The following is a 24,685-nucleotide window of genomic DNA, read 5'->3' as shown; positions in this document are numbered from 1 at the left end:
CCCACCTGTCTCTGAGCAGTAGCAGCTGCCACTATACTTGTCAAGGTCACAGACAGAGTGGCCCAGGAGGCTACCCTAAAACCAGTGGGGCCCTCTTCAGATTCTAGTGACTCTTCCAGTCCTTTACCCACCCACCTCACCATCTTACATGGAGCCACACTAAGCTTACAGAGTGTCTAAGAGATAAGTCTTATCTACCCAATTTAGAAAAGCTGAAATCCATATCCAATCTTTATTCAAGTTCTTACAGGCTTTACAGTCCACCCAGAAAGCAGTTCAGAAGCATGTCCAAGATGCTCTGCCTGTACCAACTTCTGATCTGGTTCATCCCTTCTGCCCTGGTTACTCAGTTTAAAGAAATTTGCCACCCAAGGACTGACTCCCACCTGGAAAGAACCACACACTGTCATCATTACAGACAGATAGACAAGTACTCTCACTAGCTAAGAGTTTCTGGTAGTGGATAGAGAGACAGCCGGTGGACTGAAGGGTCCGGGGTTCAATTCCTGTCAAGGGCATATGCCCAGGTTGCAGGCTCGATCCCAGTAGGGGGCATGCTGGAGGCAGCCAATCAGTGATTCTGTCTCATCATTGATTTATCTCTCTCCCTCTCTCTTCCTCTCTGAAATCAATAAAAATGTATTTAAACATACATACACACACACATACACACACACACACACACACACACACACACCCCAAACTGTTGAAGCAGAGCAGTGTCTCTTGTTTCAGAGCAGATTAGACTAAGGGCTCGAAGACCAGGCCAAGGACCATTGTAGATCTCTTGCCATTCAGAGCTGATCTGCCTCACCCAGTCTTCATCTGAATCAAACTTGGGCCAAATGATAGAAGGTCTACAAATTGGGTCTTTATGCCATATAAAACAACACATTTGATCATTTTTTAAATTCTTTTTCCCTGGTTCAGGGACTGTCCCTCCAATGGACTATCCAGGGAATGTCTTCCTTAAGCCTAGATTTTTTATTTCCCATATTCAGCAAGTCCCTTTGACTATTTTATGCATGCAACCCCCCTTACCGGAGATTTCTTGCACATCTGAGAGTCCCTGTGATTATTCTATGTATTCAACCCCCCTTGGTGGAGGTTTCTTACACATCCCAAAGATCTGCTTCATCCATCTCTGGCCATTTCCCTCATGGGAGAACAGAACTGCAGATTAGGACTCTGCACTCGTTTCCTCTCCAGGACACATCTCAATCACATTCACTCCCAGGATATCCAACCAACAAGGTAGTATTTGTAGTCCAATCTTTCCTACCTTGACCCACGCACAAGGGTTGCCTGGTTGCTGTGGGTGCCTGTCTTTTGTTCCCTGTGTCAGTTTTTAAAACAATATATTTTATTGATTCTTTACAGAGAGGAAGGAAGAGGGATAGAGAGCTAGAAACAATGAGAGAGAAACATCGATCAGCTGCCTCCTGCACGCCCCCTACCGGAGATGTGCCCGCAACCAATGTACATGCCCCTGACTGGAATCGAACCTGGGACCCTCCAGTCTGCAGACTGACGCTCTATCCACTGAGCCAAACCGGTTTCAACCCGTGTCAGTTTCACCATCTTCTGAAAAAAGCAGTCTTTGGCCTATCTATGGCCTTCGGAAAGAGAAGAGGTCCCAGCAAAAGTAGGTCACCCACTGAAGGGTCCCGGGTTCGATTCTGGTCAAGGGTATGTACCTTGGTTGTGGGCATATCCCCAGTGAGGGGTGTGAAGAGGCAGCTGTGACTCTTTCTCATTGATGTTTCTAACTCTCTATCTCTCTCCCTTCCTCTCTGTACAAAATCAATAAAATATATTAAAAAAAAAAAAAAAGTAGGTCACCCAAAACCAGGTGGGACACCTCTCCCCCTCAACAGGGGTCCTGCTCCACACGGGCACAGAAGTCCCAGATACACCCCCAAATTGTAAGAAATGCTCACCTGTCTGAATTCAAATAACGGACTCAGAGACATGAAGCATGGTGAAAATGAGACCTTTAATATGTCCTCAAGATCTGGTGTCTGCCAGGCAGGCAGGCACAGAGCAACAATCACAGGCAATTTAACCCTATGGCACCAGAGTCCCTCCTCTGGTTCCTCATTGGCTGAGTACTATGGAGTTTACAGTCTCTCCAGTATGTTGCCTAGATCTTAATCTCTTCTACTGGGTTGTTTAAAAAAAAAAGGGGGTGGGGGCTGAGGCCTGTTCTAGTTTTCTCCACCTCCCTTTGTCTAGGTCAGGGGTCTGCAACCTTTAAGACATAAAGAGCCACTTGGACCCGTTTCCGAAGGAAAAAAAAACCTGGGAGCCGCAAAACCATTGCGACATTTAAAACAAATATAACACTGCATATATTGTTTCTTACCTTAATGCTATATACCGGATCGTGCAGTTAGCTGTCAATCTGAAGAAAAAAAGAACTTTTTCACTTAACAATGTAAAATATATTTTTGCAAATTAATAGCTAATTAAAATATTTAATTTACCTGTTTAATGGGATTTTTGCTCCTGAACCTCAGTGCACAGTGTCAGCACATCAGGGCTGTAAGACATTACCTTCATTTTCACACAGGCTTGCAAGTTGTCGGAGCCGCGGTAAAGCTTCAAAAGAGCCGCATGCGGCTCTGGAGCCGTAGGTTGCAGACACCTGGTCTAGGTAGATCTTTCTGGAAAATGTGCTACTGGTCATGTGCAGAGTTCTTTGTTCTCATACCTGCCCCCATCCTGTTTGCCTTGGGGAAATTCAGTAATCGACTGGCCACATGCTGTTACTTTTCTAAAAGTTGACTATGCTGAAGATGGATCACAGAGGCCTGTCTCCTACAATACATAACATACCATTTGCTATTTTGATGTTAATCAGCTTAACAATAACCCACAACCTTCAACCAACTCCATTTGCTATTTTGAAAGGGGACTTCCGAGCAGGAAGGGAAGAGTGTCGCCCCATGACAACTGGGATTGTGCTAGGATGAGAGTCAGGTGAGTGGAAGGAGATTGGAGGGAGAGGTAGGGTCAGGCCTAAGCTGGATCACCTGATGGTGCTGGGCTCTGCTGCTGTCGTTGGGATCCTGCCTTTGTGCTTGAAGTGGAGGGTGTGGAGGATTTTGAGAAAGGACTGATTGTCTGCTTTGAAAGCATCATTTTGGCTGCTTCATGGCAAACAGGGTCTAGAGAGGCCAGAGGTGGGAAGGGGGAAGAACAGGAGAATGCAACAAGGCCAGAGAGAAAGATACTATCTGGGTGGAGGGGTGGCTAGGTGAGAGAATGGTCTTCAGGAGGCACAGGAAAGCCTGGGTGACTTTATTCTTTCCCGGGTTGCTGGCTGCTTTGGTGAACCTGCAGTCCCATGGAGCCAAGGCTGGGTGGGCACAGTGCCAGCAGGACATGACTACTTAGCCTGAGCACCCAGATAATCCTCCCTCTCTGACAGGCTGGCCAGGAACAGCAGCCACCAGGCTGTCTCAGAGAACAGTTTCAGGCATTGCCCTCTCTTTCACTAAAATTTACATGGTTGATTTGACAGAGAAAGAGGTGGCCACTTCTATATAGAATTTGAACCATGGCTCACTTAAGCCCCTCCCCCCAACACACACACACATATACAGGAAAAACATACACACCAGCAGATTGTGGCTAGGCACCAGGATCACTCTGTGGTGCACTCAGCAGTTTTCCCCAGAGGATCTTGTTTCTGGAAGTCATGACCAGCCTTGGTTGGAGGAAGCTGGAAAGCCGATTGAGTTCACCTGAGATGATTTGAAGCCAGGAGCTTTCTTTGGCTTTGTATATGCCTCAAATGAAAGCATGCAATTTGGGTTTTGCCATCTCCATTCCTGCTGTTTTATTTCACTTGACAATTTGTTACTTGAACTCTAAGGCAATCCTATCTGAGGTTAACAGTTTCATAAACAGAGTAAATAAAACCCCTTAGAATATATTTACAGGCTTCTCTACTGCAAAAGGAAAGAACTGAGGCGCATGTCTTGGAGATCTGGAGAAAGAAGGCAAGGCAGCTGTTGCACTGGGGCCTGGAAAGCCAGCTTCACGGGACAGCATGGGTGCTGTGCTGTGGGTAACGGAAAGATCATTTACAGTATTCAACACTAAAATGTAGGAGCCAATGGTGGTATCATTTCTATATTCAACTCATATGCCATCTTTCCTTTTATTTTCTGGATTTTTTTTTTCTGGATACTTTAAGGTTGCAAGTTAAAGCTGAGTTTTGTGACAAAATATATTAATTCCTATAATATTCAGCATCTGTTCTGCCCCAGACTTATAATATTATAAAAGGTATGTGCACCCAGCTGGGTGTAGCTTAGCGGTTGAGCGCCAGCCCAGAACCCAAGAGGTCACCAGTTTGGTTCCAGGTCCGGGCATACCAGTATGCCTGGGGTGCAGGCTCGATCCCCAGTATGGGGCGTGCAGGAGGCAGCCCATTGATGATTCTCTCTCATCACTGATGTTTCTCTCTCTCTCTTCCTTCCTCTCTGAAATCAATGAAAAATATATTTTTAAAAATCTATATTTTTTAAAAAGTGGGGCTGGACTCAATCCTGAACAAGGTACCACCACACAACCCCATCGACCATTCCGCGCTTTGTGAGGTCACAGGCGTCGGTGAAGAATGCACAGGTCTGCGGGTCCATGAGGGTACATCTCTCAGACCACGGCGAAGGGCCTCATGTCCGCATCATGTGTGTGCAACGGCACACAGTCCGTCTCCCAGGTCCTTCAACACCAGGCCCTGGCTCTCTACAGTTCCCTCAGTCGCTTCCGGCACTTGGAAAGGCCAATTACCAAGCCCGAGAACGAAAAACCTAGCCTCCCCTTTGCGATTCAAGCATCCAATCCAGCTGCTCGATACCCTAACGTCCTGTGAGCCAGGACCCACGATCTTGACCAATCCCTTCTCGGATGTCCGTCTGGTCCCGCCTCAGGCCTGTCACGAGAGTTGTCAATCACTCCGTCGCCCTTTCACCCGGCGTAGAGTTCCTCCCTGACGTCGTGACGTTTGCAACCCGGTGCTCAGCGCCTCGAGCCAATGGCGGTGGCGGATACGGCGGGCCAATGGGCGGCGTCGTTTCATGAGGCCGGCGCCCGCCGCAGCCACCGCGGGTCCCCGAGCCAGAGGCCGCCCGAGCCGGATCACGATGGAGCGAGGGCCACAGGCGGGGAGGCACCGCCGCGGAGCGCGCGGCCTAACGCCCCCTCAGTGATCATCCGAGCCGCTGCGGCGCCGCCGAGTCCGGTCGCGCCCGAGGGGCCGCTTCGCCGGCCTCGGAGTCCTCGCAGCCTCCGCCGCCTTCCCGCGCGGGCCGCGGGCCGGGAGCCGGGCCGGGGCTGCATGGCCTCGCCTGCGCACCGCCGCTGAGCTGAGCCCGCGTAGCCGCGCCGTCCGGAGCCGCGCCGTCCGGTAAGAACCGCCACCGGGTCGGGGTTCGGTGGGCACTGAGTCGTAGGACGGTCTCGCAACCTGCAGGCCTTCCCGGCGGGGCGGAGCAGCGCGACGGACTTCGGGCGGGCCTAGGGGCCAGGGCCGCCGTGAGGGGCCGCTGGGGGGCTCCTAAGCGGCCTGGGGGCCTGGGGCAGCCGTGAGGGGCTGGTGGCGGGAGCTCAACGTGGGCCCGGGGACTTGGGCAGCCCTGAGAGGCCGAGAGTGGGCTCCGAGTGGGTTGGGGGGCCCGGAGCAGCCGTAAAGGGCCGACGGGGACTTGGGGTGGGCCTCTGGGCCGGGGGCAGCTGTGAGGGGCTGACGGGGGAGCTCTGGGTGGGTTTGAAGCTTGGGGCAGCCCTTAGGGGTTGGGGGGGTGGCTCCGGACGGACCTGAGGTGCCTGGAGCAGCCGCGAGGAGCCCACAGGGGCTCCGGCCGGGCCCGGAGCTGCGGCGAGGGGGGGCTCGGGGAGTACTTGGGGCAACCGTGAGGGACTGAGCGGGGGCGGGGGCGGAGGGTGGTGCAGGGCAGTGGTGAGCGCTGAGGGTAGGTTCCGGGCGGACTTGGGCAGCTCGCGGGGTCTGGGCATTAGTGAATGGCCTAAAGGGGACGGCCTCGGGACCGGAGCAACCGCTAGGGGCCTACGGGAGGCTCTGGGTAGGCCTGGGGCAGCCGTGAGGGGCTGAGGGTGGACTCCGGGGCGGGCCTCGGGGGTCCGGAAGCAGCTGTGAGGGGCTGAAGGTGGGCTTGGGGGCCCGTTGTAGCCGTGAGGACTGAGATGGGCCTTGGGTTCCGGGGAAGCCATGAGGGCCTGGGATTGGGTTATGGGGTGGTCCTGGGGGGACCTGTGGGGCTCAGGGCAGCCATGAGGGGTCGACAGTGGGCCTGGGGGGCCCAGAGCAGCTGATGTAAGGCGCTGCAGGGGAATGTTGGGCGGTGCTGGAGGTTTGGGGGTCCCGGGCAGCCGTGGGGAGCTCAGGGGTGGGGCTGGGCGCCCGGGGCGGCCTTGAGGGGCTGAGGGGGGCGTCTGGGAGGTTTGGGCTGTTGTGAGGCGCTAGGGTGGTCTCCGGGGGTCCAGAGCACCTGGGGAGTGGGGGCACCGACCTCTGACCCGCCGGAGGGGCGCCCTCACGGTAGGGATGGTAGTTGTTATTCCCAGTCTCTATTATTATCGTTGTTTTGAAATGGGAGCTGGCGGGTTTCGGGCTCCTAGCCGGAGGGGGCGAGCGAGCCGTGGCCCTGGAGGGAAAGCGGGGGCGGCGGGCTGCAGGAAGAGCGCGTGGGCTCGCTGAGGGGCAGGAATGCGGCGGGGGGTGTTGTTTGGTGGGGGGAGGGTAGGCAGGACTGGGGGGGCGGGTTGGAGGGAAGCGGTGGTGGCTGCTAAGGCAGCCCTTGGCCTCAAGGAACAATGTGAGACGTTGCTTGAAATGTTAATTTCCGTTCCTCATTTCATCATTCCCTGGCAGGGCGGTAGTGCGGGTGTGTGTGTGTGTGTATGTGCGCGCGTGCGTGGGCGTGTGTGTGTGTGTGTGTGTGTGTGTGCGCGCGCGTGTGTATGTGTGCGCGGGCGTGTGCGTGTGTGTGTGTGGTTTTTGGCCCTGCCTGATGGATTCAGTCCCCTCTCAAAGAGAGATTGTGCTTTTAAATCCTGTATCCCTGCCATTTTTTTTTGGGGGGGGGGGGGAGGTGTGTCTTAATTTTTTGAGGTTTGCTCTGTTTCTGTTGCCTCATCCAGGCTTTTTTTGCTTCTGTTATGTTTTTGGAAAGCCAGTCTTCTATCTCTGCTTTCAAGGAGTATTGGAAGATTAAGCTGTTCTAAGAGAGCCCTGTGTTTTGAAAACCATCTTTTCCCCCCCAGCATACTTAGGTATCATGGTTTCTATAGGTTGTGAGACTGTTTCATATCCGTTTGCAAGAACAGAGTGATTTTGCAAATTTCTCTGTAGAGAAATAAAATCTCAGGCTTCTCAATATTGTGTTTAGACAATATTCTTAAAATTTCTTTTTAACTGAGGAGTAAACGTGTGCAGTTGTTGAATTGCAAAACAATATCTTGGTCCTTTTGATAAGATGAATTCAGCAAAGTGATGAAAGATGATATTGCTTGTGGAAAAATGCCATTGAAACAGTTACTATTTTGGTTTGTCCAAACCCAGTCAATGGCATTACTTGGATAGTTGTAAAGCAGAGACCCTGAAACTGTTTCTTTGGTCTTTGGGATCTTCATTTCTCTTAATAAATGTTGGCTGTCCTGGAAGATCTAGAATTTTGTTTGTGTCGTTTGAGAATGATTGCATAAATACTCTGATATTAATTTGAAACTATAGTTTAAAAAAAAGAGAGGAAAAACATCTTGCTCGACTTTGATTGTGACCCTAGAATTGAATCCCTATTTTGGTATTTCCTCCCCCACCCTCCATTCAGCTGTTGTTCTCTTTCTGTAGTTTCACGCTTAAGAGCAGATCTCATTTGAGAGGCTGGGCCTCTTGAATGGAATGAGATGGGAGGAAACAAAGACCAAGTTGCTATGACATTTTTCTGTGTTCTTTGTGCATGACTCTTGAGTTAGTTAAGAAGCTACCCAAAGAGATTGCTTGATTTGATCTAAATTGGAAACTTTCAGAAGTTCTTTTCTTTTGTTTTCTTTATTAAGGTATTACATATGTGTTCTTATTCCCCCATTGCCCCCCACCCCCAGAAGTTATTTTCTTGTAAAAATTTTTATTGTAGTAAAATACACATAACATAATTTACCAGAAAATTTGTTTTTAAAGGTGTCATATAGTTTTTATATATCATTTGCAGTTCTAAGTTTGTGTCAGCTTTCTTCCTTGAATTGCCACTGTCAGATGTTTTTCTTTAGACCCTCTGTGGACTAGCCATGTTAATCACACTGCACCAGCAATGTACTTTTCATCTCTCTAAACCAGATGGACTGCTTATGACTGGTGGCTGTCATTTTAGCTATAATTACATTGTTGGTACAGTGGACAAGTAGAACTTTCTACAATAGAATTAAGGAATATTGAGAATATTTTTCAAGAAGCCTTTTGTACCTTAGATTTTTAAGTATATTTCACATAGTAAGATTATGTTTCATCCCATATAAGGAGAAGTTTTTGCATATGGGCAATGAGCCCATCATCAATTAGATAACATAATTAGAGAGTGTCAGTAAATGATGGTTCAGAGCATAATCTGTATTTGTTGCTAAAATAAGTGTTTTGATTTGTTCATTACCCTGTATAAGTCCCTTTATCCCATAAATGGTAAGTGTAATGGATAAACTTCCTTCAGTAGAAAGATGTTTGCTAGTTAATAGGTGAAAATGATGATACTTTGCTTGTTTGACCACATGCTGCCAGTTTATTATTGCTGTTTAGTTAGTACTCTGTGGGGATTGAGTTTGGCTGGTTGATAAACTTTATATAAAAATTGCATGAACTCAAATAACTAAATGTCTGGAAATGTTTTCAGTGTGTATTCTCTTAATGTGCATTTCAAATGCAATTTTTGTACAATTCAAGTTTTTCAGTTTTATCTTAAAGTTATATGAAGTGAGTGTTAATCCTCAACTCTTAGAACTCTGGCAATTAGAGATAACCAACATATAAAGCCTTTTTAGGTTTAGGAAATGGTCCACTATAACAACTTATTTATTTTTTAAAAATATGTTTTTATTTTTATTGATTTCAGAGAGGAAGAGAGAGAAACATCAGTGATGAGAATCATTGATTGGCTGCCTCCTGCACATCCCCCACTTGGGAATGAAGCCCACAGCCATGGCATATAACCTGACTGGGAACCAAACTGTGACTTCCTGGTTCATAGGTCGATGCTCAACCACAGAGCCATGCGGGTTGAGTAACAACTTTGTTAATTCTGATAAAGATGTTTCTATTTCTAAGTGGCTCTTCTTTGCTATTGTTGTTTCATGGATCTTATTCATGATATCTTTTAAGCCTGAGCCAGACTCATCTGTGTACTTAAATGTCTGTTTTTGTTATTCTTTTGTACTTCCATTCCTCCACCTCAGTATTTAAATTTTTCTTTAAATTCACCTTTGAACCAAATAGCATTTTGAGTGATTGATTAATTATAGAGAAAGGGAGAGGGAGGGATTTATTAAGAGAGAAACAGGGATTTATTGTTCCATTTATTTATGTATTCGAGATTCTTTTTAAAAAAATATTTTTATTGATTTTTTTACAGAGAGGAAGGTAGAGGGACAGAGTTAGAAACATCGATGAGAGAGAGACATCGATCAGCTGCCTCCTGCACACCCCCCACTGGGGATGTGTCTGCAACCAAGGTACATGCCCTTGACTGGAATCAAACCTGGTACCTTTCAGTCCACAGGCTGATGCTCTATCCACTGAACCAAACCAGTTTCAGCTATATTTAAGATTCTTTTTTAAATACTTTAAAAAAATATATATTTTATTGATTTTTTACAGAGGAAGAGAGAGGGATAGAGAGTTAGAAACATCGATGAGAGAGAATCATCAATCAGCTGCCTCCTGCACACCCCTTACTGGGGACGTGTCCGCAACCAAGGTACATGCCCCTGACCGGAATCAAACGCTCTACCCACTGAGCCAAACCAGTTTCAGCTATATTTGAGATTCTTGTATGTGCCCTGAGCAGGTATTGAACCTGAAACCTTAGCGAATGGGAAGTATGCTCTAATCAACTGAGCTACTAGGCCAGGGCTACAAATGTTATTTTTATGATAATGTCCCAAAAGCTTATTAACAATCAGACCCTGGTTGCATGGTCCCTCCCCCTAGACTCCACTCTTATGCTGGGTCACACTACCTCTGAACTGGTGCTTTGGTTACACTGGCCTTTCATTTCCTAGATTGAGCAATGTGCCTTATTCTTTCATGGCTGTAACATCTGCTGATTCTCTGGACCAGTGCACCAGGGAGTCGCTTCCCTTGCAAATCTCACCTGCCTCTTCCCCCCCCCCTCCAAAAAAAAAATCTCACAAGAAAACTTCTACTTATCCTTTGGGTCTTAAAATAAATATTGCTTCTTAGAGAGTTTCTGGGCACCCAGCACCCATCCTAGGGCATGATACTAGTTGTAGAATTGTCTCAAGAAATATTTGTTGGCCCTAACCAGTTTGGCTTAGTGGATAGAGCATTAGCCTGTGGACTGAAGGATCCCAGGTTCAATTCCAGTCAAGGATATGTACCTTGGTTGTTTCTAACACTATCCCTCTCCTTCCTCTCTGTAAAAAAAAAAAAAAAAAAAAAAAAAAAATCAATAAAACATTTAAAAAGAGAAATATTTGTTGAATTGTTTAAAGCCTATGTATATGTGGAAGTATTTGAGTAATTTTAAAAGGCAAAATGTAGGTTTATGAACTTTTATTTATTTGATTAGGAATTGTGTTATGTGCATATGAGCCATTTTTCTACTTGTTTTCATTATAAGTTTGCCTTTACAGTTTAGATAAAGGTGTGGGGACATGACTTATAAAATTGTCACAGACAAGAAATAAAGGAAAATAATAAAGGGGAGGTTATCTTTGTTACAGAAAAAAATGATTTCTGTGAAAGCAGTTTTAGAAGGACTGCTGCTTTTTGGGGACATAGTTTGAGGCTTGCTGAGTGTAGTTTGTTGCTGTTCCTGCTCGTGGCTCTTACATATTTAATTTAGAATTTTGAGTACCTGGCTACATGTAACAGAAACAGTGGTTTAGCACTGTAGTATAGTTCTTTGAAATTGTTAGCATTTTAATTTATTTTTTTGTAATTCTCACCTGAGGATATGTTATTTTTCTATTTTTATTAATTTTTTAGAGAGAGAGAAAGAGAGAAGTATAGATTGGTTGGCTCCCATACACGTCCTGACTGGTATTCAAACCCATAACCTAGGAATGTGCCATGTTCCAAAATCATTTTGGTGTATGAGATTGCCATTCATTCAACTGAGCCACTCAGTCCGGTATTTTATTATTTATTTTTTTACGTCCTGACTGTATAAAGTTCCTGGGTGTGACACCAAAGCCTTAGCTTAAGTATAAATCCCCCAGAATGGAGGTGGCCCCTTAACATTTCTCCTTCCATCAGTTTTATCATTTTAATAATATATTAAAAAAAATCTCTTTGGAGAGAAATACACCAAAATGGAGTTTTGTGTCATTTTCCCCCCATTTATGTTTGTTTATAAAATTTAAAAAGAAGGAACCTGTTATGTAATTGACAAAATGGCTGCTTTTATAAAGGCTAATCATGGATATAACTTAGGTGATAGACATTTGAGTTCTTGGTTCCGGTACAGTGAGTTGAATTTGTATGATTTTTTTAACTTTTTAGGTAGTAAGGGATGGGAGGAATTGGCTGTAGTTGAAAAAACTGAAATATACAATTCTAGAACTTGCTGGTTCTGTGAATACAGAGTAAAGTGGGTTTTCACTGTAAAAGGACTGAAAATCCTGTTGCTGGTTTTTTTGATGTCATGTGTCCCCCCCACCCCCTTCCCCTAAGGTTGAGGTAATTGTCAGGGGAGCAGTGGTATATTGCCCCTCTTGCCTGGCTGAGGGCAAGACCCAAGTTTCCAGTTCTGTCCTTGGCTTCTGTGCAGTGAATTATTTATTATCCTGAAAATCTGTAGGCACTCTTTTTTCACTTTAAAGAAACCAATGTGCATCTGTTCACTGCATAAAAATATCGGCCTCTTTTCAACATAAAACATTTTTGTTCACTTAGATAAAAAAATTTTTTTCTTTTAAAAAAATACATTTTATTGATTTTTTTACAGAGAGGAAGGGAGAGGGATAGAGAGTTAGAAACGTGGATGAGAAACATCTATCAGCTGCCCCCTACTGAGGATGTGCCCACAACCAATTCCTTGACTGGAATTGAACCCAGGACTCTTGAGTCTGCAGGCCGATGCTCTATCCACTGAGCCAAACTGGTCAGGGTTAGATCAGAATTTTTTGTCAAGGTTAAATAAGATACATAAAATACCCCTCTCCCCTATTGAGTTAACTCTAAATAAAAGTGACCTTTAAGAATGGCTGAAATTGCAATTTAACCTGTAAAGGTTTAATAACTTTCAGGTTATCTTTTCATAAAATATGTAGCAAGTACCCCCAAATCTACCAATACAATAAAATTCCAATTAAAAATAAAATGTAGCAAGTAGACTTTTCTCAGCTTGTTACTAATAGGTGTCCCTTCCTCCCAAAGGTAGTCTTCAAACCAAGAATGCTAATGTTCTGGAATAATGAATATTTCTAAATAATGAGAAGATTGCATAAGGTTTTAGCTAAAGTTGTGTAATTAGTTTTTCTCCACTGGGTTAGTATACAGCAAAATAAACAAAAAATACTTTCACTTAATTCTGGGTGACAATGTAAACTTGAGATCATTGTGTTATACTGTGTAAACTTATCTAAAATAGAGGTGAGAGAAGCAGTGAGGAACCTTCTTACTCTTAAATTAAGCCTTGCTAGTATGAACCACATTTCTAAATGTGGTTTTACATCCTGTAAAACAGGAAGTAAGAATTAAAAAAAAAAAAAAAAAGCACAATAAAACCCCAAGCAATATTCTTGAAGGAATTAACTTAAAAAAATTTATTAGCCCTGCCCTAGCTGCTTTGGCTAAGTGGATAGAGCGTCGGCCTATGAACTGAAAGGTTCCAGGTTCCATTCTGGCAAGGGCACTTGCCCGAGTTGTGGGCTCAATCCCTGGTGGGGACTTGCAGGAGGCAGCCAATTCATGATTCTCTCTCATCATGGATGTTTCTCTCTCTCCCTCTTCCTTCCTCTCTGAATCCTGTTGCTGGGCCAAGGTTTCTTTGATGTCATGTGTCCTCATATATAAATAAAAATGTATTTAAAAAAATTTACTGCCCTAGCTGCTTTGGCTCAGTGGGTAGAGTATCAACCTGTGGACTGAAGGGTCCCAGTTCAATTCCCCGTTAAGGGCAATTGCCTGGGTTGCAGCAGGCTCTATCACCAATAGTGCAGGAGGCACCCAATCAATGATTTCTCTGTATCATTGATGCTCTGTCTCTCCCTCTCCCTTTCTCTCTGAAAAAAATAAAGATATATTAAAAAAAAAAAAAAATAGTACTAGCCCTGGCTGGTTTGGCTCAGTAGATAGAGCTTGGCTGGAGGACTGAAGAGTCGCAGGTTCAACTCCAGTCAAGGGCATGTAGCTTGGTTGCAAGCTACCAGCCTTGGTCAGGGGTATGTGGGAGGCAACCAATCTATGTGTCTCTCTCACATTGGTGTTTGTCTCTTTCTTTCCCTTCTACTCTCTCTAAAAATCAATGGAAAAATATATCCTCGGGTGAGGATGAAAAAAAATTACTGAAATGCCTGGCTAATTATAGAATGCACAGAACACTTTAAAAAAAGTTTTTTTTTTTAAAACATATTTTATTGATTTTTTACAGAGAGGAAGAGAGAGGGACAGAGAGTTAAAAACACTGATCAGCTGCCTCTTGCACACCCCCTACTGGGGATGTGCCCGAAACCAAGGTACATGCCCTTGACTGGAATCGAACCCGGGACCCTTAGTACGCAGGCCGACGCTCTATCCACTGAGCCAAACCACTTTTGGCGAGCTTGCCTTTTTGGATTATTACAAAGAATAAAGCTTGGCCTTTAAGTGTCTGAAACTGAAGAACTTGCAGTGTTAGGTTAGTAGTACATAACCCCTTGGGTGATTCTGATTTCAAGGAATTTTTATACTGTGAATTTTTTCTTTGCTAGAGGTGTATGATTTGGTCCAAATTTATTTTGATCACCCACATAGTATTTTCAATAATTTGAGACTAGTCTATCTGAAATTTCAAGTTTAGTTTAGTGCTTAATATATTAAACTTTTCGCCCGGTGCATGAATTTGTGCACATTGAAAGGAAATTAATTAGAAGAAATATTTTAATATCATTATTTGTCCTTTCTCTATAATAGAAGTGTCAACCAAATTCACAGTCAACAATGACAGATCAAAACTTGCGTGCAGTTGGCGCCAGCAAGAGCTTTATATGTATCACATATGTGCGAGTCAACTTAGCCTTTTATAGATACAGAATAAACTTGCTTCATTAGGCCTGCTTTCTGATGTAGCTACACTTTTCCAGCCCAGTGAAGCACCCCAACTTGTCTTTCAGGTAATTGTTAGCAACACAGCGGTAAATATCAACATGAAACAGATTATTATTGTAGATCACGCAGGGAGAACAAAGGGTAAAATATTTAACTGCAGCAGTGTTTGACTATATTCTGTGCACTGAGAAAACCTGAAGTTATTTTCGAGGTCTACCATTTTTTACTTCTTTTCAGTTGGGTCAAGTTTCTAAGCTTTCTAAATCTCCATTTTTTTTTTGGCTAATGAAAAGAAAATAGGATTTTTCCACCAAGATTCCTATTTATCTACTCCAGAACTTCTGTGAGGATCAAATGAGATGAGGCATGTGAAAATGCTTCACAAACATTTGGTTACAGTGTGAAATGTTTCCACCTGGCCATAAAGCAAGTGGTGTTCCTGGGCTGAAGAAACTGCAAGGAGGCTAGTTGCTAAGAAGAGGAAGCTGGGTGTGGCTACATGACATTACCTGGTTGGTCGGAGACTTAGGATATTAGCCATATGGTCGGAGACTTAGGATATTAGACATATATATATATATATATATATATATATATATATATATGTCTAATATCCTAAGTTTAATGTCGTTTTCTAATACTTTTTTAAATCGAATTTATTTAAACAATACAACAAAATTTAATCAACAATATAGTTGCCGTTGTTTTCTACTACTTGTGCCCAACGCTCAGGAAGCATTTTAATCCCTCTGTTGTAAAATTCTTGTGATTTTGATGCAAAAAATTCGGTCAATGCATTTTTGAGGCATTCTTCATTATTAAATTTTTTTCCAAGAAGAAAGTTTTGCAAAGAACGAAACAAATGGTAATCGGAAGGGGCAATATCAGGAGAATATGCAGGTTGAGGGAGAACTTCCCATTCCAACTGGCGCAGTTTTTCAGCAGTGCTTCTTGCAGTATGCGGTCGTGCGTTATCGTGGTGAAGAATTACGCCCTTCCGATTAATCAGCGCGGGTTCTTTTTCTCTTAAAGCTTGGGCTAACCTTTCCAATTGGGCACTATACACTGCACTTGTAATGGTTTGGTTAGATGGTAAAAGTTCATAATGAAGAATTCCTTTAAAATTCCACCAAACACACATCACTTTTTTCGCATGCAAGTCAGGTTTTGGCGTGGGCTGCGGAGCCTCATTTTTGTCCAACCATTGAGGCCGCCTTTTCAAATTAACATACAGCACCCATTCTTCATCTCCGGTAACAATTTGCTCTAAAAACGGCAAACGGTTTTGACGAGAGAGGAGCGAACTGCAAATTGTGACTCTTTGATTACGGTTGTTGTCGGTCAACTCATGAGGAACCCATTTTCCAAACTTTTGGACTTTGCCAAGTGCACGCAATTGATTGGAAATTGTTTTTTGTGAACAATTTAAAGTTGTCGCAAGCTCTTGTTGGGTAATTTGAGGATTTTGCACCAAAGGAGCTTGAAGAGCTTCTTGATCAAAATTGGACACACGGCCTCGACCACTCTTGTCATCTAACGAAAAATTTCCCTCGCGAAATTTCTCAAACCAACGCTGGCATTTTCTGGCGCTAACTGCATCTTGACCAAGAGCACTACAGATGTTTTTTGCAGCCTCACTTGCTTTTCTTCCTAATTGGAACTCGTAAAGCATGCAGTGCCGAATATGCTCTTCATCCGCCATCTTCTTAGCCCTAGTTCTGCAACAAAAACCAAACCAAACACAAACTTTTTCAAGCAAAACTTGTTAATTGCACTTCACACGTTCTGTAGATACCATGTGTTTGAAGGTTATGTCAATACAAGTCAACGCCAAGCAAGATTTTAAACGAATGTTTAAAAACGACATTAATTATTACTAGACCCGAGACACACACACACACACACACACACACACACACACACACACTCTTTCTCTCTCTCTCTCTCTCTCTCTCTCTCTCTCTCTCCCTCCCTCCCTCCCTCCCTCCCTCCCTCCAAATATTTTTCTATAGGAACCTTCCCCAACACATGAAAAGGCTAATCTTTGAATTGTGTACTTTATCTTTTTTAAAAATACATTTTTATTGATTTCAGAAAGGAAGGGAGAGAGAGAGAGAAAGAGAAACATCAGTGATGAGAGAGAATCACCTCCTTCATGCCCCCTACTGGGGATTGAACTTCCAGCCATGGCCCTTGACCGGAATCAAACCCGGGACCCTTCAGTTGAAGGTTGATTCTCTAATCCACTGAGCCAAACCAGGTAGGGCAAATTGTGTACTTTATCTCCTTTTTTTTTCTAAGATATATTTTATTGATTTTTTTAGAGAGAGGAAGGGAGAGGGACAGAGAGTTAGAAACATCGATGGGAGAGAAACATTAATCAGATGCCTCTTGCACACCTCCTACTGGAGATGTGCCCACATCCAAGATATATGCCCTTGACTGGAATCGAACCTGGGACCTTTCAGTCTGCAGGCCGATGCTCTATCCACTGAGCCAAGCCGATTAGGGCTGTGCTTTGTCTTTTAATATGAAACTTAGGAAAGTGATATGTTCTTTCACTCATAGCTTAAATAATTTTCAGCAGATGTAACCTTAAAGAGATTTACATGCAAGCTTGTTTTTCTTTAGTGAAGAGATTAGATCTGATTCTGCTAAATTTGGGTTCTTATCAGATGACTGAGTAAGGAAGACCATGTTGAAGCAATAACTTTAATTTTTAAAGAAGGATATTTAAGTAAAGATCAATGGCACAATGAAGTTTTAGAAAGTTGGGGAAAAAAATCATGTCCTAGAATTTTAAATATAGCCTCTCCTTTTTCTTGATAGTTTTCTTCTACACTCCCAAATATATTCTTTCAAGGGGATGGGGGTCACATGTAGATGGAGGGTGTGTTAGCGGAGGTGACAGGAGTTGTGAGGGCAGAAGGAAAACATGCTCTCATAATTTAGAGAAACTGATTTAAAAAAATACTTTAGTGTTTTCTGTTGCTGCTGTAACAAATTGCCACCAATCAGTGCCTTAAAACAATACAAATATATTATTTTAGAGTTCTGAAGATAAGCCTGACATGGATTTCACTGGGTTAAAATCAAGGTGTCAGCACGTTGGTTCCTTCTGTAGGTTCTATGGGAGACTCCATTTCCCATGTCTTCCATTTTTTTAAGAGGCTGTTCACATTCCTTGGCCCTTTCCTCCTTATTTATTTACTTATTTAAAAATATTTTTATTGATTTCAGAGAGGAAGGGAGAGATAGAAACATCAATAATGAAAGAAAATCATTGATTGCTTGCCTCTGGGGATCAAGCCTGCAACTGGGCATGTGCCTTGACCAGGAATCGAACCATGACCTCCTGATAGGTCAACACTTAACCACTGAGCTGCAAGGGCTGGGCTTTTTCTCCATTCTTAAAGCCAGCAGTGTTGCATCACTCTGACCTTCCAAAGTCACATGTCCTCCCCCACTCTTCTGCCTCCCTCTTCCCCTTTTAAAGAACCTTGTGATTAGATATGCCTCACTTGGATAATCTAGAATACTCTTCCTATCTTCTGATTAGTAACCTTAATTTCACCTTTAATCTTGATTCTAATCCTTAGCTGTGTAATCTAAAATATGCACAGGTTCCAGGGATTAGAATAATGCTGGGAGCATTATTCTGCTGACCACACTAAGATTCCATAGATGCTGTCATTGTAGATGAGGTTGGATCTGATCTTTGTGCAGTTGGCTTTGTTTTGGTTCACAGAAAGATCTTGATTCTTGGAAAGCCTCAGTGCTATTAGTCAGCCATTGTTGTCTGGCATTGATTGGGGATCAGTTAGTGTGGTGGAAAAGACTGTTCTGGACAGTTTTTCTTAAGTAAACTTTTATTCTGTAATAATTTTAGATTCACAGAAAAGTTGCAAAAGTAGTACAGAGAGTTCCATGATATTATTATTTTTTAAGTCAGACTACTTTATTATTTTTTAATGCTTTTTTAATGACTTCAGAGAGAAGAAGGGGGAAGGAAAGAGGGATAGAAACATCAATGAGGAGAGAGAATCATTGGTTGGCTACCTCCTGCATGCCCCCTTACTGGGGATTGAGCCTGCAACCTGGGCATGTGTCCTGATCAGGAATCTAACAGACCTCCTTGGTTCATAGGTTGACGCTTAACCACTGAGCCACACCGGGTGGACCCGTATATTCTTTATCCAGGTCTCTAATGTTAACCTCTTACATAATAAAGTTAGGTTGTCCACACTTAGAAATTAACACTAATATGTTACTTAAAAAAAATCCTCACCCTGAGAATATGTTTTTATTGACTTGGGGAGGGGGGGGGGGGGGAGAGAGAGAGAGAGAGAGAGAGAGAGAGAGAGAGAGAGAGAGAGAGAGAGAAAGAAAGAAAACAAACATCAATGTGAGAGAAACTTTGATCAGTTGCCTCCCATACGGAACTGAAAACTAGGTATGTGTCCTGACCAGGAATAGAACCTGAAACCTTTTGTTGGAGTACAGGACAGGACAATGCTCCAACAAACTGAAACACCCTGCTAGAGCCGGTGTGTTACTATTACCGTATTTTTCGGACCATAAGACGCACTTTTTTCCCCCCAGAAGTGGGGGGAAAAAGTCCCTGCGTCTGATGGTCCAAATATAGCCTACAGATATACTGTAAAAAAAAAGTTTTTTTACTTGCCCGGCTCTGTGTGGTCTCTGTGTGCTTGCCCGGCTCTAAAATGGTTCTAAATGCTGCTGTTTACTTTACAGGGTTGATTACATGTGTTTATGACTGTGATGTTGTGTTTTAATGCACATAAAATATTTTAGGACACTATTTGTTTCAGAATCTTTTTTTCTTCATTTCCCTTCTCTAAAAACTGGTGCGTCTTATGGTCCGGTGCGTCTTATGGTCCGAAAAATACAGTAATTAAACCTCAGACTTTCTTGGGACTTAACCCGTTTTCCCTCTAATGTTCTTTTATTGTTCCAGGATCCCATATTGCATTTAGCTGTCATGTCTCCTTACTGATCTTCTGTCTTAACAGTTTCTCAGTATTTTATTGATTTTTTACAGCGAGGGAAAGAGATAGAGAGTTAGAAACATAGAACAGCTGCCTCATGCAACTTCCCACTGGGGATGTGCCCACAACCAAGATACATACCCTTGACTGGAGTCGAACCTGGGACCTTTTAGTTTGCAGGCAGATGCTCCATCCACCCAGCCAAACCTGTCAGGGCTCACAGTCTTTTCTTATTTATTTATTTATTTATTTATTTATTTATTTATTTATTTAAAATATATATTTTATTGATTTTTCACAGAGAGGAAGGGAGAGAGATAAGAGAGTTAGAAATATCAATGAGAGACAAACATCGATCAGCTGCCTTCTGCACACCCCGCACTGGGGATGTGCCTGCAACCAATGTACATGCCCTTGATCGGAATTCAACCCAGGACCCCTCAATCCGTAGGACCCCTCTATCCACTGAGCCAAACCGGTTTTGGCAGTCCTTTCTTATTTTTTATGACCATGGCAGTTTTGAAGAGTATGATTTTTAAAAATGTCTTTGTAGCTATTCACCCTCTTAGCACAGTTGTAAAGCATTATATGGTATCTGGTTTATCTGACTGCTTTTCCAAATATGAACTGTTGTATAATGGAAGAAAATTTTGTGATTTATATTTTTTGCAACTAGAATGAGTTACATGTTTTATGAGGGAACTTCTAAGACTTAGGAAAAAACTTACACTTTTCCCCTACTTACACAGATGTAGTCATGTATATTGGTTGCTCACTGTGCAAGGCTGTGTTATAGAAACAAAGATGACTGTGACATAACCCTGCCTCACTGAGAGTGGGTCGAAAGATGTACACTTAGGGGTACTGTGAAAATAAGCAAGAGTTCAGGGGAGAGAAGATCTTTTTCTTCTGTAATCTGGGAGATGTAATGGAGGATGTGCTATTTAAGAATCAGTGCTATTTGAGAATTGGTGCAATTTCAATTTGCAAGAGAGCAGGATAATGCCATTGTAGACTGTGGGAAGGCTCTGAACAAAGTCTGGGAGGTGGGATGTAACATGAGAATGTTAACTAGACCTATTTGAACATGGAGCCCACGAAAGAAAATGGTAGCAGATAAAGTTAGGAGAACAGACTGGAGTCAAATTTTATGGAATTTGGAATGATGCCTGTATTTGGCCTGCTGAGGAGGAAGCATTTTTCTGCCTGAAGTAGGACATGATGTGTCAGAGTCTGACAGTGTGGATAGACCAGATGAAAATAGAGTGATTGGTGAGTGGAATACTTTGCAGTACTCCTGTGCCTAAACTTGGATTATCAAGAAAGGGGATTCTAGGAATTTGACAGAGAAAATCATCTCAGGTTGGCCACTGCTTATGAAAGGAGGTGAATATAAGGCCACTGTTTTGTCTTCCAGTTTGTATGCTTACCCCCATCATTCTCTGCTTTGGATGAATATTGGGTTTAAAATGTGTCTCATTAGAAACACTATTATAGAAGGTAGAAAGACCATTTTCTAAGGAAAAATGTAAAAACCAGTTATAAATGGAGGAAGGGCTTTAAAATTTATTATAGGAATAATACTTGAATCAGATGAATCGCAAAAATGCCCATACCAGAAAAGTGATGAGAGTGAAGTGCCTATAGGAGAACCTGAATTGGGACCTGTCAGTGAGGAAGGGATGCCTCAGGCAAGAGGAGAATGAGCTCTCCAGCAGAGCAGTGTGGTCTATAGATTGTTAAAACAGGGACTCTTAAAGTGGCCTGCATGGGCAAGTTGTAAAGACCTAATGGTGTTTGCTAGCTTAAAAGTATTTAGATAATTAAAAAAATTAGAGGGTAGGACATTAGAGGGTAGGTTGATTTAGAATGAATGCAATGGGGCAAACAAGTGATGAGCAGTTTTATAAAAGGACAGGGCAAAGGAGATAGGGTTTATTGCTGACTGTCTTCTCTGTCTTGTGCCTGCTGCATGCCATACGCCATCTCTATGCTGTGACAAGCCTGAATGCCCCTGGGCTTGCATTCTGGAGGGAGAAATGGGCAGTTTGGCCAGGAGAGGAAATGCTCTCTTGGGAAGTCTGACAGGCAGAGGCCAAGAACCTGGGAATGGTAACACTGTTCAGCTTAGCCTTTAATTTGAACACCTCTTATGCCCAAAGACAGAGTCTGGTCCTTGACCTGAAGCAGTTGATTTTTAAAAATATATTTTATTGATTTTTTTATAGAAAGGGAGGGAGGGAGATAGAGAGCTAGAAACGTCGACCAGTTGCCTCTTGCACACCCCCTACCGGGGATGTGCCCGCAACCAAGGTACATGCCCTTGACCAGAATCGAACCCGGGACCTTTCAGTCCGCATACCGATGCTCTACCACTGAACCAACCCGGTTTCTGCTAAGCAGTTGATTTTATTAAACAGTATAAACTGCAGGCCAAGGATAGCAGTTTTAGGTTCATATTGGAGGGCCTAGGGATTTTGGAGTCTGGAGAAGTAAGTTGTCAGCCTGCTGGTGGAGGTTATGTATAAGGAAGAACAAGGATGGTGCTATTTGTCCAAATTCATTGTGGGGCTTAATCTTGGACTTGTGTTTGTTTTGTATCTCCCATAGTTCTATGTACTTATCAGTAGATCTCTAATCAATGTTTGCTTGAAAGATCAATCTTTAAAAATATATATATTTTATTGATTTTTAACAAAGAGAAACATCGACCAGCTGCCTCTTGCACACCCCCCTGCCAGGGATGTGCCCGCAACGAAGGTACATGCCCTTGACCGGAATTGAACCTGGGACCTTTCAGTCCGCAGACCGACGCTCTACCATTGAGCCAAACCGGCTTTGGCGAAAGATCAATCTTAAAAGTTAAAAAAGGGCCCAGACCGGTTTGGTTCAGTGGGTAGAGCGTCGGTCTGCGGACTGAAAGGTCCCAAGTTCGATTCCGGTCAAGGGCATGTGATTGATGACACTCTCTCTCATAGATGTTTCTAACTATCCCTCTCCCTTCCTCTCTGTAAAAAAATCAATAAAATATGTTTTAAAAAAAAGTTAAAAAAGGGCTTATGACCCAAGAAAGAAGTAATACTGGCAAGAAATACATAATACTCGATGAAAGAAACATTAATATTTTAAGTATGTGCCAAACACATTAAGTAGTATAATTTGCCTCTAGTCAGTAGAATGTAGCCTTTATCCTGCTCTATCATAGCACTATTTATCATGTGTTGTGATCCTGAGAACTTTATTCTTTGGTCTGTCTGTGAGTGGGCAGTGGTAAAACTCAGGCATCTGGCTTAGAGAACCTTGGATTGGTGCTTTCTCCATAATCTCTACTGTTTCTATTGGGGCCCTGAATTGCATATAGTTTAATTGCAGATGCAGAAATAAGTGGAGAGCAAAAGTAAATGTTTTGGTCAGCCTGTGTGTAGTGCTCTAACTTTCGTGTATTTATTTTTACTTAAAATCTTCACAGTTCTGCTAAATCCCTTTGTTACCAACCCCTCCATAACATTAAAGCATTTTACCTTTCATAAGTTGAACCGTTATTTATCTGGAGGCAGGACTAGTTTTTTCAGTTGTTATACTATCACAGGGCTAATCCAACCACTGTCCTTTTTTGATTTAGGAGCTCATGTTTAGAAAATATAGAACAGTTCAGTGTAGGTCTGTAAGTTATCCATGACTTAACTGATCACACCGGGAATGGGACAAAGGACTCAGGGAAAACCTCTCGTAGGCACCATAACAGCCACTGTGTTCATGTTTGAATTTTATAAAAATTTATTTGAGTCAAACTGAGGGACCTATGGTTGGCTTGTTGTTGTTGTTGTTTCTTTGTTTGTCCAATATACTTTTGAGGGCTATGCTGTTAGTGAGTTAGGTTACATAAAAATAATTTAAGATTAATAGGCTAATTAATCAAGGCTATTTGGTTTCCAAGTGTTTGCAGCTGGGGGTGAAGTCAGTCTGTCCTGTGCTGTTGGATTTAAGGTGAAGGTAAACACTTGTGCCCACTTTCATTCTCGGACTGTGCTCTTTTAATGGAGTCGTTTGCAGGCTAAAGCCCTAAGAGATTTTAAACTGTGGCATTTTTTAAGAGTGAGTGTGTGTGTGTGTGTGTGTGTGTGTGTGTGTGTGTGTGTTTAAATATTTAACCCTTTGCACTCCGCTGTCCCCTCTCGGGACATCGGAATTCTAGCATATCACTCGGATGTCCCCTCTCAGGGGGACATTGCAGTTTATTAGTGATTAAGGGGAATTGAGTTATTTCAACGCACGTTTCCGCCACAAAGTAGCGTCGAGTAGCTGGTAGCCAATGTCCAGAATGGTTTGGAGTGCAAAGGGTTAAAAAAATGTTTTTACTGAGAGAGGGAGAGGAATATATATATATATATATATATATGTATATATATATATATATATATATATATATAGAGAGAGAGAGAGAGAGAGAGAGAGAGAGAGAGAGAGAGAAAGAAATATCAAATGGCTGCCTCCCACACACTCCCTGACTAGGGATCCAGCCCACAACGTAGGCATGTGCTCTAACTGGGAATCAAACTGGTGACTTTTCAGTGCACAGGACAACACTAAGCCAACTGAGCCACACAGGCCAGGGAGGTTAAACCATGACATTTTATTTTTGTTTTTTAATATATATTTTTTATTTTTATTTTATTTATTTATATATTTTATTGATTTTTAACAGAGAGAAAGGGAGAGAGATAGAGAGCTAGAAATGTCGATGAGAGAGAAACATCGACCAGCTGCCCCCTGCACACCCCCTACCGGGGATGTGCCCACAACCAATGTACATACCCTTGACCGGAATCGAACCTGGGACCTTTCAGTCCGCAGACCGACGCTCTACCACTGAGCCAAACCGGCTTTGGCTATTTTTATTTATTTCAGAGAGGAAGGGAGAGGAAGAGAGAGATAGAAACATCAATGATGAGAGGGAATCATTGATTGGCTGCCTGCTGCACATTGGACTGAGCCTGCAACCCAGGCAGGTGCCCTTGACTGGAATCAAACCTGGGACCCTTCAGGCCGCAGGCTGACGCTCTATCCACTGAGCCAAACCGGCTAGGGCGACATTTTATTTTTTTAAATATATTTTTATTGACTTCAGGGAGGAAGGGAGAGGAAAAGAGATAAAAACATCATT

General features: G+C 43.1%; 1 protein-coding gene across 12 annotated transcripts in view; it reads left to right on the top strand.

The window, feature by feature from the left end:
* The first annotated feature begins 5,056 nt into the window (after nt 1-5,056).
* Nucleotides 5,057-24,685, top strand: part of ANKRD11 (ankyrin repeat domain containing 11) — a 258,368-nt gene continuing 238,739 nt past the window's right edge. For 7 of the 12 annotated variants that reach the window (XM_084905681.1, XM_084905688.1, XM_084905677.1 and 4 more), the window contains exon 1: nt 5,058-5,419. The gene's annotated coding sequence lies outside the window, so the exon portion shown is untranslated. Of the gene's footprint in view, nt 5,420-24,685 lie in introns of all 12 variants that reach the window. The other 5 variants (XM_084905686.1, XM_084905680.1, XM_084905685.1 and 2 more) reach the window with 1 other exon arrangement.

This window comes from Pipistrellus hanaki (assembly GCF_964339955.1).
Source record: "Pipistrellus hanaki genome assembly, chromosome: 15".
Lineage (NCBI taxonomy): Eukaryota > Metazoa > Chordata > Mammalia > Chiroptera > Vespertilionidae > Pipistrellus > Pipistrellus hanaki.
This window is presented reverse-complemented; position numbering and strand designations above follow the sequence as displayed.